Consider the following 12,047-nt stretch of genomic DNA (forward strand, 5'->3'; position numbering starts at 1 on the left):
AGGAGCAGCCGGCGTTCCGCAGCCGCAGAGCCCCGCACGGCTCTGCCGGGGGCTGGGGAAGGTGGGCGGGATGGGACTTGCACGACCCGGAGCCAGCAGAGGCGTGGGCAGCAGCATCCCCGGGATGATTAATGCGGGGGGAGGCGGAGAGAGCCCAGGAGGGAGGGAGGGAGGGATGGCGGAGACAGCGACAGTGACAGCGAGGACCCGCCTGTCACTCACGGCGACAGTTCCCCCCCGCCCCGGGAGATGATAAATCGGGTTTGCCACCGGCTCCCACCTCTGCTGACTCCAACCATGGGATACCTGCGCGGCCGGCGCTCCCACTCGGAGATTTTCCAGGGTTTATTTGTTGGAGAATGGTAATTCACGGGAGAAAATGGAAAACCTCTCGCGGCGCCTCTCCCACCGCAGCTGCCTCTCAGGTCCTGGCAGCTGAGGGGTGAAGCGCGCCAGGACCAAGCTGATCCCTAAAACCTCGCTTCCCGAGGCTCTGGAGAGCCGGATCCTGCAGAATTCCCTCTGCAGCCCCCGGGATGAGCGTGGGGGGCAGGAATGGAGAAGGGGAAGTGTGGGATGAGCAGAGGGGGAACTCTGCAGGGAGCAGCTCTGGGGTGCTCTGGGGATGCTCCTTCTGGTCCAGGACCTGGCAGGACCTGGCAGCTCAATTAAGTGACTCATCAGCAATCAGTGGTTCCTCCCTTCTCATTATGGCAGGACCTGCTGCCGGCCCCACAGGCCGGGAGCCTCCGTGGGAGCCTCTGTGGGATCGGCAGAGGAGCTCCGGTTCCTCCCGGGGCTCCACGAGCAGATTCCCGGGTTGGGATCTGCGGCCGCCCCCTCCCCACCGCTGCCTGCGTTTGGAATATCAGGTTCTCAGCGACTGCTGACGGTCTCACCCCCCAAGCTGAGGGGGAACAGGGCCCCCAGTGGGGCGGGCAGGGACCCCCTGGGAACCGGGGTTTTTCCCCGGGGTCGGCCACAGCTCATTCCCGGCCTGCGGGGGGATGGATTCAGCCCGGGACGGCGGGGACAGCCGGGGCTGTGAGGTCGGGCTGGGCTCTGCGGGGCTGCCCCAGCCCACGAGGAGTCCCGGAGCCGTCCCGGAGCCATCCCGGAGCCATCCCGGAGCCATCCCGGAGCCATCCCGGAGCCGCGGCCGCTCTGCGAGTGCCCCCGCGCGGTGCCGGGCTCGGGATGGGGATGGAGCCGGGAAAAAAGGGTGGAGATGCGGGTAGGGATGAAGCCGGGCTGGGCTCCTCATTTGTCTTCCCGTTAATTGGACCGATCCCGCTGCTAAACGGGCAGCTTGAGCACGAACAGCCCGGCCCGTCCCCTCCTAGGGTTGGGAAGTGCAGGAATCACGGAACAATCAGGCTCTTCCTCTTCCTCGCTCCCTCGACCCTTCCCAGCCCTTCTGCCAGATGGGAATGGGGCCCCCCCAGTGGGGTTCGCCCGCCGGCCCCGTCCCCATTCCCTGCCCCTTCTCCTTCCTCTCCGCCCGGCCTTTGTGCCAAGCTGGGAAAGCCGAGCACGGCCTGGAAATCCCTCCCTTAACGGAGAGGATTGGGAATTCTTGGCTCTTTATCCCATCCTCTGCTCGCCTGGATTTCCCTCCTCCACCCTCTCTCGTTCTTTGTTTTTCAGTTTAGGATTTTTTCCCCCCAATTTTTCTCCCTCGTGCTCCTCATCCCCGTTTTTCCTGCGCCTTTTTCCCTCCAAAAAATCCTTTCCTGTTCCCCTTTGGTGGCCACCAGGGGCCGGGTTTTGGCTCGACAAAACTTCTCAGTCCCGGGGGAGGGTGTGTGAAGCAACGGGGCGCCCATGCATCAATTAATTGGGAAACGATGCACAAATTAATTGGCCGACATGAATAAATTAATTCCCGTGCATGAGTTAATTGGGCGCTCATGCACGAAACAGTTGGGCGCTCATGCGTGGCATAATTGGGCGGCCGTGCAGAAATTAATTTGGCACGCGTGAATGACGTCATCGGGCGACCGTGCATGAATTAATTGGGTGACCGTGCATAAATTAATTGGGTGACCGTGCATAAATTAATGAGCGCCCAGGTGTGATGCCAAGGTGGTCCTGGCTGGGAGCAAAGAGCTCCCACATGAACTCATCGAGCGCTCGAGCACGGCCTAATTGAGCAATCAAACATGAATTAATTGCGTGGGGCTCATCAGGTGCTGTGCACGTGCTAATTGGGCCCTCGTGCATAAATTAGCGGGGTGGGGCTGGATGGATTTGGGATCCCCCTAGGGATGCTCCCCAAAATTCCCTTCTTGGGGCCAGAGGGGTTTTGGCAGCGGGAGATGTCAGCTGGGTGAGCTCAAGCAAGAATTCCCAAGCATTCCCTTCTCCAGGCTGCATTCCCGAGCTGTCCGTGGGATGGGGAGGTCAGGGCTCGGCTGGAAGTTTGGGAATCTCTGCTTCACTAATGGATCCGTAATTCCTGTGTCAGGACACACCCACAACCTCTGGAGACTGCCCTGGTTTTGGGAATCTGAACCAAACCCACCCAGGCCGTTCAAACCAACTCAGAGGCACTTGGGGGATCCAGAGGGGAAAAAAAAAGCTCAGTAAAGTACGCTTAATTAACATTTAATTTATGCATTTGGTGGCTTTCCGTGTTCCCAGGCAGCGCCCCGGGTCTGCCTCGCACGACAGAAGCAGAACTCGTGGAGGTGGAAATCTGGGAACCTTTCCGTGCTTTCCAGCAGGGATGGATCCCCTTTTTCACCTTTCCCATGGGATGTGAATCCTGGGATAGCAGGAGATGTCCCTACCCGTGGCAGGGGGTGGGAACACGAGGGGCTTTAAGGTCTCTTCCCACCCAAACCAGTCTGGGATTCTGGGATTTTATAATCTCCTGGAAGCCTGGGATTTTCCTGCACGTCCAGAGGTCTGGAGAGAGGGACTTTGCATGGGCGGAGCGAGGCTGGGAGAGGTGGGAGAGCTTGGAGAAATCCTGACTCCAAGTCCTGGGACACTCCCGGCGCCACCTGTGACAATTCCTGGCGGAATTCTGGCCGGTTGGAATCCTGACCGTGTGCTTCCTGCTGGCTCCTCTTCCCCAAAAAAAAACCCCACAGATCACAGACACGATCTGACCTACGGGAATTGTAACAACTCCCCAGCACAGCACTGGGAATATTCTTATGGAATTCATAGAGAAATTCCCGAGCCCAGTTCCTCCCCGTGGGACACTGGAAGTGCATCCCAGCCTCTCCAGGCTCGACCTCCCTCTCCAAACAGCTCACGAGCGCCGGGGTTTGGGGTTTTTTTTTCCCCCCTTCCCTTTCCATATGGTGTCCAGCCCACCTTGGGCCAGATTCCCGCCTGGCAGACAGCTGGGAACAGAGGGAAAACAGCAGCCGCCGCTCCTGGAGCTTCCAAAGGGCCACAGCAGGACGGGAGAGGGATGCAGCGCCGGCAGCGTCTCCCTGGAAACCGCAGCGTGGGAGACACAATGCGCGGGGTCCCTCCCTCCTTCCCTCCGCCTGCTCTGTAATTCCTTCCTCATCTTCCTTTGGATGAGGCCGAGGAGTCCCCCCCCAGCCCCAAAGCCCGGCCTTTTGTGGGTTGGTGACACCCGGCCTTAGAAAAGCTCGGGTTTAAGGCAGCTGCTGCCGTAAGTTATGGAGAGGCCTCGCCGGAGGGGGAGGGAGAGGGAAGGAGGTCATGGAAAGGGTGCCGCGTGTCCCGGAGGGGATCCTCGGGAAAAGCAGGGCGGGAAAAAGTCCTCGGATCCCGTTTCCTGCTCTTTCGGCTCTTCCCAAAAATAAAAACGGTGTTTAAGTGATGTGTTTGAGACGGGGACATCCAAAGGCGCTCCAGGACGGCTCCACGGGCTGGAAAACCGGGATGTCCCCAGCCTCCAAAGGCAGATCCCAACCGGTGGGTTCGGGGAGAGGAAGGACAACAGCCCCGAGGTCCCCGAGGAGGGCGAGCTCATTGCTGCTCTCGAGCCTGGAGCTGCACCCTGGGAGAAGCTGGGAGTTGGAACCAGGAGGGAATTCTGCCCTGGTGCCAGGAGAGCCGAGGAAATCCAGCTCCATCCCTGGGGGATCCCTGGGAGGTGGAACCTGGAGGGAATTCTGCCCTGGTGCCAGGAGAGCCGAGGAAATCCAGCTCCATCCCCGGCGGATCCCTGGGAGCACCTTCCCGGGGCTGTGGTGCTCATTCCTGGGATAACAGCATTCCCAGGACATCCTGAACCCCCTGTTCTGGCCCTGAGCCCCATGTCCTGCTCCTCAGCAGCGAGGATGGAGGGAGCCGCCTTTGGAATCCCACTCCAGAGCTCTCCGGAGGGGAAGGAAAAGCTCCTGCAGCCTCCTGCCCTCGGGAGCAGGGACAGGCTCGGGGTGTCCCGGTGTCCCTTTGGAGCCCGGCCCTGTCCTGCCTTGTGGTGCCTCAAAAAAGGGGAAGTGGCCACCAGCATCTCCTACCCCCCAAAAACGGGGAGAAAAGGTTGAAGTAAAGGAAAATATTCCTGGCAAAGTGGGAGAGAGTAAGGCCGTGGCTGTGGCGGGGCGGTCGTGGCCCAGTCAGGGGGCTCAGCAGAGATTTGGGGTCTCAGGGGGCTCAGCAGAGATTTGGGGTCTCTGAGTGACTGGGGCTCTTCCCCTACACCCTGCAGGTCACTGCTGACCCCAAGGCTGGACAATGACCTCCCCTAATGCCAGGCCTGCTCCTCTCCCCCGTTTCCCTGTTGGATAAACCTCGGAGCAGCCCGGGGGGAGCAGCCAGCCCCTCCAGGCTGGAATTGCTCGCAGGGAAGAGCATCCAACCTCTTTCCCAGAAAAAACGGACCCACCCCTGGAGCTCAGCCCAGCCCCATCCTTTGCCTGCTCCCTTTTTTTATCCTTTCCCCTTCTTTTTTTTTTTTAATTTTTTGTTGTTGTTTTTATTTCAGAAATGAATCTTAAAACCTGGAATCACTTTTCCCTTCGGGGTGGGGGATTAAAATCCTTCAGCATTCAAGCTCCCGGAGCAGGAAGCAGAGGGGATTTTTTTTTCTTTCCCATCCGTTTTCAGCTCGGGAAACCGCGGCACTGAAAGCCCCCGGCTCTGAATGCCCGCGGGCCCTGAATGAGGAGCCTCTCAATTAAAAGTTTCCCATTGATGCCGCCTGAATGGAGACCTCGCTGGGGAATTCTCCGACCCTCAATGGCCCCGGCCCTCATCAAATCTTGAGGGGCCAAAAGATTTCCCACAATATTTGTACACCTCCCTTTGTGGGGATTTTTCCCTCCGCTGAACCAGAAACCTTTAACACATCCGCTCCCAACGCGCTGCTCATTAGGGCCGGGCTGGCGACAGTGCCACCCCCGCGGCCACCAGGGCCAGCCCGCGGGGCACGGGAGTGGCCACCTGCTTGCATTTATCCCAGCCGAGCCGGGAATTCCATGGAAAAACGCGAGGTGGGGTAGGGGGGGAAAGATGGGAGCGTCATCCCAGGGCAAAATCCCGGCGTTGGGAAGGGTTTGGTGGCATTTTGGTGGCACTTTGGTGGCGTTTTGGTGGCCCCAGGCAAAGCAGAGCTTCCCCTTCCACTCCCGCCCGGCACAAAGGGGACTGAAATTGGGGACAAAAGCTCCGGGACGCTTCAGGGCCCGGCTGACAGCTCTGATTGTCACAGCCTCATTAACGATGCTAATTAGCGCCCACGCCGCGCGGCCCGGCGGGGGTGGGCGCGGGCAGCGAGGGGTGGGCTCTGCATAATTTATTCTCAATTAATCTCATTAAAGGGGGATAAAAAGAGGAGGAGAAAGGAGGGTGGGGATGCGGCGCGCCGGGGGAGAAGCTGCTCCGGCCTCTCCTGCTTCCGTGGGACTCGTCCCGGTGTTCCAGGTGGGGACAGGAGGGGTTGGAGGAGGGAGCTGAGGCGGCTCGGGGAGAGCTGGGAATGAGCCCAGGGTGTCCCCACATCCTCACGCCTTCTCCTCAAGCCGCTTTCCATCCCTGCCTTGCTCCAGAGCGGGATTGGAGAGGCTCCGTGGGCTTTTCCTGGTGCCTGGAGCAGGATTTCCTTGCCCTGCCTTCGTGGCCAGCTGGTTTGCAGCCTCAGATTGGCGTGGATGGGAATAACTCCATGATTTCCTCCCCCCCCAGGATGGAAATAGTTCCGTGATTTTCATCCCCAGGATGGAAATAATTCCATTATTTCCACCCCCAGATGGGAATAACTCCTGGATTTCTGCTCCAGGATGGGAATAACCCCTGGATTTCCCCTCCAGGATGGGGATAACCCCTGGATTTCCCCTCCAGGATGGGAATAACTCCTGGATTTCCCCTCCAGGATGGGAATAACCCCTAGATTTCCACTCCAGAATGGGAATAACCCCATGATTTCCTCCCTAGTGTGGGAATAACCCCTGGATTTCCCCTCCAGGATGGAAATAACCCCTGGATTTCCCCTCCAGGGTGGGAATAACCCCTGGATTTCCTCCCTAGTATGGGAATAACCCCTGGATTTCCCCTCCAGGATGGGGATAACCCCTGGATTTCCCCTCCAGGATGGGGATAACCCCTGGATTTCTGCTCCAGGATGGGAATAACCCCTGGATTTCCCCCCAGACTGCGGCCAGACAAGCCCCTGCCCCACTCCGGTCTGAGTGAGGGGCGCAGGGGGTGTGACCTGGATTAAATTAGAGTTTAAACCGACTGCCCAGAGCCTCAGGAATCCCAGGAAATTCAGACATTCCGGCATAAATCGGGGTCAGAGTAAAGCAGAGTGAGGAAAGGGAATCCTAGCTGGGTTTCTCTGCCTGCGTTTTCCCCCTTCTCTGAGAACCTTCCCTCTGCTCCACAGGGGCTTCGTTCCACGAGCTCGGCTCCGGCCGTGGCAGCTCGAGCGTGAGGTGGAAAGAGCTTTTCCCGAGGGCTCCGTGGAGAGAATTTCCCGGAGAAATCCCTGGAGAGGGACGGGGCATGTGAAGGGTGGGAGCAGCAGCTGGTGCCTGACGCCCCCGAGGTGCCGCTGGGGTGGGTGGGAGCATCTGGACATCAACTGGGAGGTCTTTAAGATCCCTCCCAACCCCGATTTTCCCATGATTTTATTGTTTTCTCTCTCTTTTTGCACCGCTTTTCACCTGCTCTGCCCCGGGCCGTCGGGAATGTGGGGCCTTTCCCACCTGGAGTTTGTGCTCCCACCTGGAATTCGTGCTCCCACTCAGAGGTGAGGAGGGATCTGGCTCTCCTCGGGCTCAGAGGGAAGGACAGCACCAGTGCTCCCTGACTCTGCCTCCTGGGCAGTGCTGGGGGCCAGGAAAGCCACATTCCAGTATCCCTTGGAGCAGAAGGAATCGCCATTCCCGCCCTGCAGTGACCGGGAAGTTGGGAACAGTGGCTGGAAACTGGGAACACCTTCCTGAAGCAGCAGCAGCAGCAGCAGCGCTGGAGTCACCGGGATTTATTGAGGGGATCAGGCACCTGTTCCCGGCCCTAATCCCGTGCTGATCCCACTGCCGGCTCCACGGATGCGGGAAAACCTGGGAATCACCTGGGCTTGGAGACAGGGAAGGGAGTTCAGTCGGGAAGGGGGGAGCAGAGCCAGGCCAGTTCAGCAGCTCCGCTCCCACCCAGGAATGGGGTGGGACAACTGGGGGGGCTCATCCTGGAGAGGGAAGCTCCAGGGAGACCTTGGAGCCCCTCCCAGAGCCTAAAGGGGGCTTAAAACCGGTGGGAAGTCCCTTTTTCCAGGGGCAGATGGAGATAGGACATGGAGAAAGGGTTTGAACTAAAGGAGGTGAGATTTAGATGGATTTTTAGGAAGGAATTCTACGCTGGGAGGGCGGGGAGGCTCTGGCACTGGTTATTCCATGGAAGCCCCATCCCTGGAAGTGTCCAAGGCCAGGCTGGATGGGGCTTGGAGCACCCTGGGATGGGATAAGGGGATGTTTAAGGTCCCTTCTGACCCAGCCCATCCCTTTGCCCGCACCATCCCAGCTGGGATTTAGGAGCCTGGGGATGGAAGCCAAGCACAATTCCAGGCTGGGAGTCCCTCCCAGCCCATCCCGGGGCCGCAGCGCTGCTCAGGGAGTCCAACAGTAGCCCTGGCAGAGCTTCCCAAGCCTTCCCGGCCTGCCCTGCCCTCCCTGGGGAGCCATCCATACGGGGGGCGTGAGGGATTCCCGGTTCCATGTGCTCCGCAGATGTCTGCAGCACGTGGAGGGGAGGATTCCGAAGCCAAGGGAGGCAAATAAATAAATAAATAAAATTAATAAAATTAATTAAATTAATTAAATTAATTAAATTAATGCCCGCGTTGAAAAAGCTTTAATCAGCCCTCTCGCTCCCAGGCTTTGATGCTTTCCTCAGCCTCTGGAGCTTCCCTTGGGCTGCGGGATGCAGATGGGGCTGAAGCTTTGAGGGATCGGGCTCGGAGCATCCCAGGAAGACCCAAGGGTTTGTGGAATTGGATATCCAGGCTCCTGCCTCAGGGGGAGGTTGGGAAGGATGGAGAAATCCCGGTGTCTCCATCTCACCCACGGAGAGGGTCAGTGGGAGTGGGAAGGGATCCACAGGGATCCGAATCCAACTTTTATCCCTGCCCAGACACCCCAACAACCCCACCCTGTGCCTGGGAGCGGTGTCCAAACGCTCCTGGAGCTCTGGCAGCCTTGGGAATGTCCCCATTCCCTGGGGAGCCCAGTCACCCTCTGGGGAAGAACCTTTCCCTAAAATCCATCCCAGCCTCCCTGGCACAGCTCCAGCCCTTCCCTGGCTCCTGTCCCTGCCACAGAGAGCCGGGATCGGAGCTGTCCCTCCTCTTCCCGTCCTCAGGAAGCTGCTCCAAGGGCGCACACGCCAACATCTGCGAGCCAGGAGCTGCTCCAGCGCCCGGGAAGGCGCCCCGCGGCTCCATGGATCGGGAACAACCCCGCTTTTTATGGAAGCACACGGCTGACAGCTGGGGGAACGGCGAACAGCGTTGTCCCAGCAACGCCTCGTCCCCGCGCCGGGTGTCCCGCTGGGAATGCCATGGGACCGGCGGAGCTCGGGAATTCCGAGGCCGAGCCCTGATGGATGGGCCGGGCTCCTGGGGAGGACGGGATTAAGGAGCGCCGTGGCCCCGCTGTCCCCTGGCACCGAGCCCCGAGGGACGCTCCGATGGCTCCGTGCCAGCAGCCGCCTCCCCGAGGAATCCCGGGAAGCTGCGGGATTTTGGCTCCCGGCTTCCTCCTTCCCTCGGACAAGAGCGGGGAGCTGAGGTTTGGCTTTTCCCCGTTTCCCCTCTTTTCCCACCGCATCGCTTCCCTCATGGGGCCGCGGTGCCTCATCCCTGTGCCAGGGGAGGAGAGGAGGGCAGGGAGTTGTGGCTCTTCCTTGGAGATGGGGCTTCCAGGCTGGAATGCCGAGGGCAAAGGAATTCTTTGGGGCAAATATTCGGCGTTTTGGAGGCACCCGATGTGTTTTCTTCGGGCGCCGTGCGCCCCAGCGAGGGGCGGGCGCGTGGAATCGTGGAATGCTTTGGGTTGGAAGGGACCGTGGGATCCCGTCCTGCCACATTTCCCACACCTTCCACCATCCCAGGCTGCTCCAGCCTGGCCTTGGACATTCCCAGGAATGGGGCAGCCACGGCTTCTCTGGGAAATCCATCCCAGGGCCTCCCCAGCCCCCCAGGGAAGGATTTATTCCCGATATCCCACCCGAACCCCTCTCTGCCAGCCTGACCTGGCGGTGCCCTGGGAGCTTTAAGGGGCTGGAAATTGGGAATGTGCAGGACCTGCCCTGTGCCCTGGCCACCCTCTCACATCTGGGCTTCCCGGGGGGCTTTTTGGGAATGGGAATGCTGCCAGTGGATCCCGTCCCCTCGCCGGTGGCCGCTCCAGCTCCTTGCTCTGTGACAAGCAGGACCCGCGCCAGCGGGAATCTCCGGAATCCCTTCCCAGAGCTCTTCCCGCTGCTTGGGACAAAACAATTCCCGAGTGCAGAGCTCAGCCGTGTCCTGCTCCTGTCCCCTGTGGAGCGGCCGGGAGCTCCGGGAATGCGGCGATCTGGGAATGCGGAGGGAGGGAACCCCGCTGGTTCCTGTCCCGGCTGATGTTTCAATAACGCTGCTGCCTGAGATGAGCTGAAGCCGGAGCTCCGTGTGCTCCAAAGGCAGCGGGAGTTTGGTTTACAGCCGCTTTTATCCAGCTTGGGGACAAGGAACAATCCCAGGGATGTGGCGTGGATCCATGGCCGGGCGGCCGGAGCCGGCTCCGGGCAGGGATTGGGGTCGGTGCTGCGGAGTGACCGCCCCGTCCCGCGGGGCTCCCCCCGGCTCCGGGCAGCCGCGGGCCGCTCGTGCCCTCTGCCGGTCCCTTCCTGATGATTCCCGGTGATTCCCGGTGATTCTTGGTGATTCCTGTGCGCTGCTCCCCGGGGAGCGGGGATGGATCCCCTGGTCCCGCCTGTGGCTCCCTGATTTATTAAATCCCGCTTGGCTCGGCCCTGCCCGTGCTCCGGGTGCTCTGCGGAGCTTGGGAGAGCATCGGGAACGTCAGAGATGATCCAGAGGGGATCGGGGCTGGATTGGGATGCAGGTGCAGCCCAGCCGTGGGAATGCTGAGTGACAGAATCCTGGAATGGTTTGGATGGAACGAACCTTAAAGCTCATCCCATTCCAGCCCTGCCATGGGCAGGGACACCTCCCACTGTCCCAGGCTGCTCCAAGCTCCGTCCTTGGACACTTCCAGGGACGGGACAATTTCTGGGCATCCTCACAGGGGAGGTTTTCTTCCTCGAATTCAACCTAAACCTCCCAATCCACGACCCTGTGGTTGTCCCATGGATCTGCTGGAGTAGCACTGCCTGGAACTGCCCTTTCCCAGCTCTCCTGCAGCTCCTGCTCCGGGATGGGGATGGACACCTTGGAGTGCCCGAATTTCCCTGCTCACATCCCTCGCTGGCTGCTGCTGGCAGGACCTGTGTGCCGCGGTTCCCGGGGCGCGGTGCCCGCCCCGGGGTCCCTCTGCTGCTCCACAGCTTTTTTCCAGGCGCGGCGCAGTTTTCCTGCGCTTTTTCCTGGAGCTGCAGCACAGTTTCCATCCACGAGAGGCCACTTTCCCCTCGCGTTTGCTCCTGCGGCGCCAGGGAAAGGTTGGGAAGAGGGACCTGGAGGTTTCTCCCAGTTCGTGGCTGGTTGGGCTCTCCTGCCCGGCTCCTTCCCGGCTTTTCCTCACTGCTCCATGCCAGGAGGAGAGGAGTTGGTAAGAAACTCCTCCGGAGTTTTTCTTGGGGTTTTACCCCCTGCCCGGCTTCCTTAAAGAATTCCTTTGGCGTCGCAGAGCAGTGAGAGCCAGGTGGGACCAGAGAACCCCTGGAGGTTTTCATCCCTGGTCAGCAAATCCAGCGTCTCCCGCCGTGGGAAAACCTCACCTCGGAATCCCGGAATGGTTTGGGTTGGAAGGGACCTTACATCTCATCCCATTCCAGCCCCCTGCCCCTTCCAGTCCACGCTTCTGGAAGCATCTGGACACGTTGTCCTCGCGGATGGCCCTGCAGAGAGCTTGGAGCAGATCCCAGATCCACTGCAGTCCCTTCCAAGCTTTCCCAGCCCGTGATTCCCACTATGCCCTGCTGGAATGACCCGGGGAAGGAGGGCAGGAGCCCCTTCAGGTGGCTTTTTGTGCCCAGGGGAGAGGAGGGCACCGGGAGTCGGAGTGGGAAGAATTCAAAGCTTCGGGGGGCGGGAGGGAGAACTTCCCTGGGCAGGAGGGAGAAATTCCCTGGGCAGGAGGGAGAACTTCCCTGGGCAGTGCCCAGCCCCGAGCAGAGACCAGAGAGGGGTGGGGATATTCCAGAGCCAGCTGGGCACCATCCCGTGCCCTGTGCTGGGGGATGGCCCCGCTGAGACGAGCTCTGGGGTCCCTCCCAGCCTGAGCCATCCCGGGATCCTGTGAATCCCGCTGGGGAGCCGAGGGAGGCTGGGCTGGTCTCACCCTCCCCATTCCTTCTCCTCTCCCGAGTGTCCCCCCTGTGCCAGCACCTTCGTTATCCCAACCCCCCCCCCCATTTCCGTGCCTATCCCAATCCCTGGGAGTGGAACCCTC

Source organism: Corvus hawaiiensis, chromosome 22 (genome assembly GCF_020740725.1).
Source record: "Corvus hawaiiensis isolate bCorHaw1 chromosome 22, bCorHaw1.pri.cur, whole genome shotgun sequence".
NCBI classification, from domain to species: domain Eukaryota; kingdom Metazoa; phylum Chordata; class Aves; order Passeriformes; family Corvidae; genus Corvus; species Corvus hawaiiensis.